We start from the raw sequence: 3,620 nt of genomic DNA on the forward strand, positions 1-3,620 counted from the left end.
ATATATATATATATATATATATATATATATATATAGTGAACTTTCTTTCGTAGTTTGTAAAAGACGTTTTTTGAACGTCTATTTTATACAACTGACCAAAGTTACATTTTCGGTGGTAAAAGTAAAAAACGTATGGTAAGCTTCTTTTTGTGATTTCAAACACTAAATATTTTGTTCTTAAGGTATGTTTCATTTCGCTGTAAAAAATATAGGCACAATTGGAGATTATTAATAAATCGTGAGATGCACGAAGAATAGCGAAAATCATATGAATAGGTCTTATAGTTTTATCTAAAGACAATTATAGCTTTTACTGTTCGCATGGAAATAGCTCAATTCTTCATCATTTCCACCGAAATCTCTCGAATTTTCTTGGTACTACTATAATGAGGAAGTTAAGCGTCTCTGTTGTGGTAGCAACTCAGACATTCATTCATAAATCTAAAAGCTTCACAATGATTACACAGAATATTTGTGCTTCTAATGTAAGTTTGTATTTATGATTCGAGTTTCCTTGAATTTCTCTTATTTTCTGATCTCTTTCGCTTTTGTAAATTCTCAAAGATGTTTCTTTCCATTCATATTTTCTCTTCTTTTCTGTTGTCACTCCTGTGCTGGATCAAGTGATTAATCACTTTGACCATGTCCTACTATTTCCTTACTGAATAAGGTCCTATATCTCTGTACGTCTTTTACTAGTCCAGACAAAGAGACGACAAATAAATGCATTCAACGCATGCGTCAAATGACTGATGATTATAACAAAATAAATTTTAGTTTAAAAAACCCCCCAAAAAACCCAGATTCTTCACACTTTCCTATATACTACAAACACAATAAACACCGCAACCTTCACTAACCAACATTCTAATTTATAGATCCACCATTTTAACATTAGATTACAGCAGTTCTCAATATACGTCGTGTGTGTGTGTGATCATAGGTCTGTTTCACTTCCTTTATTTCTCCATTAGTGACCTTTTCTACTTCTTTCCACTAGAAACTCGTCCAGTTTCCTTTAAGTACCACTATACACATCTTTATTCATTAAACACACATGAAAATGTATGTATTTTAATCTGTACACCTGTGTGTATATTTTCTGTCTATTTTTTTATGTGTACGAGTTGGAATTGAATATTACAAGACGAATTTCATGTTTTGTCGATGCTTGTAACAATGTAATTAACATTGAAAAACAAGAATTAATGAATAAAAATTGAAAAAAAGTTATTAATTCAGAAATTGAGAAATTAAAAAAAAAGACATCAAAAATAATATAAAAATCGTATTTCAACGGAGATGTTGGAAACATATCATGTATATTGAAGAGGTTTGTATGATGGGGTGGGGGGATTCAAAGAAAACAAGGAAAGAGAGTAATGATTTTAAAGATAAATGTGGAAATGAGAGCGAAAATATGATAACGATCAAATAAAAAAAAAGATGAAAAACATAATGATGAAGATAGTAAAATTTTAATAAATCATAAAGAAGGAATTATATATTTATATATATATAAAGATATCTATCTATCTATCTATCTATCTATCTATCTATCTATCTATCTATCTATCTATCTATCTATCTATCTATGTATCTATCTATCTATCTATCTACTGTTGTGTCTCCCTTGAACTATTTGTCCGTTTTGCCTTGTGCATCATCTTATACATACACACACACGTGCGCAAACTCACGTATAAAGATGTATAGAATTGTAAAGTATATTGAAATATGTTTTAAATAAAGCAAGCATTGTCTGATATAGAACTCTGTAAGTTAGGTAGTGTAGAAAACTATGCAAGGTCACAAAGTGATATCATTAGCTTCACCCTTGGCTGCGGATATATACACTGAGAACTGGTCAAAATCCGCGGAAGACAGTTCGAAAATAATTTAAGCTAAGCGCTGTCACCATCACTAAATTCTCGTATATTTCCAACGTAGCTGAGTCAACAGAAACGACTGTAGAATATTTTCAACTTAGAAATATTTTAAAACCGCAGTTCGTAGGAAAAATTTCTACTTTTTTGAAACTATCGTTGAGACAGGCGATTTTCAAATCTTGTATGAAGTTTATATTCGTCTTTAATTGGTGTTCTCCGTTGGTGAGCAATGTATAAATTCAGAGATTCAAGTGTTCACCCTGTCTGTAATTGGAAGTGGTTGAAAAATGACTGATTCTATTCTCATTACTTGGATCCAACACATTTTCTTATTTAATAAGGGTTAATACCTTGTAAGTATGTTGTATTTTTTCCACTATATGAAATCGTTATCTGTTGGAACCGTTTGCGTATAGGATGTTATTTTCAGATACAGACCAGCGACTCTCAGGTTTCCTTGTTTTTTTTTTTTTATCTTTTAGACACTTTATATAATTTACCGTCAATATATTGTTCTCGTGTTATAGGTATCAACAAGAGAATACATGATTTGTATATCCGAATTTGAATATATTGGTTTAGGTCCGAAATAATTCATATCGACGCCATTAAAAAAAGTGATTCTCATACGATATACTAAGGCTCTATCAAGAGACTTTCCATTAACGAGGACAAGAAATACTCTAGATACAGTTGTATACGTATCTGTACTCAGATATGCTAATGGAGGAGACTATATTTACGCCTACACTAGTATTTATGTTTGTATTTCGATTATTTCTATTGACCATAAAATTAATATTGTAAGATTTTCCAGTCAGATACAACTAAATTTCACTGAATTTATGTTAAATACTTTTATGAAATCGGTGTAACCCAGATAAACGCTTATACAGCAAGCCTAGTAAGTTTCTTTGCAACGTTGGAAACAGGATTTGAATGAAAATAACGAAACGGACGACGCTATTGGAAGGTATTTCATCTAGCAGCAATTTTAGAAATCCGTCTACTTTATGTTCTTAACATTCAAGAATCCGTATGGTGGTGACGTTGTTAGATGGCTTACTTTAACATAAGATATTTTTCGAGGAAATTTTGTGGGGAAAGTATTACGCTGTATTTAGATTTAAAATGAAATCTAGAAAAAGAACGAGATTAATCTTAGTATTAACTGCTATTTTTAGGTTGATTTCTTTAAAGGATTTTATTAAATCTTTTCCAAATCTGTTTCAAAAGGGGTACATATGAGAGATGTGAGAAAATTAGACAATTTATATACAGGCCAAAATCTAAATAAAGGAAGTTTTTCTGCAATAGGTCTCACTTGATAAGACTCTGCACAATTCATAACTACGTATAAACGCTAATCGCCAATGCTTTTGACCCCCAAAAGAATCGCGCTTCAATATAATTTTAATATCAGTAGCATAAATACCAGAGATTGTGCTGCCAAACGTAAAAGCTTTTACGGATAAAGGGTTTGAGATGAAGATATAGAAATGCACTATATTGGGCCGCTGACTGTAATTCTCTGAGTGCGCGCGCGCGTGTGTATAGATGTATGTATAAGTATGTGTGAATGTCTGTGTGTATGTATGTATGTATATATGTATGTATGTATGTATATGAATATATATACATATATACAAATATATATATATGTATACATGTATATGCGTATATATATATATATAAACATATTCTTATATATATACATGTACTTATATATAT

This window comes from Octopus bimaculoides, chromosome 11 (assembly GCF_001194135.2).
Source record: "Octopus bimaculoides isolate UCB-OBI-ISO-001 chromosome 11, ASM119413v2, whole genome shotgun sequence".
Lineage (NCBI taxonomy): Eukaryota > Metazoa > Mollusca > Cephalopoda > Octopoda > Octopodidae > Octopus > Octopus bimaculoides.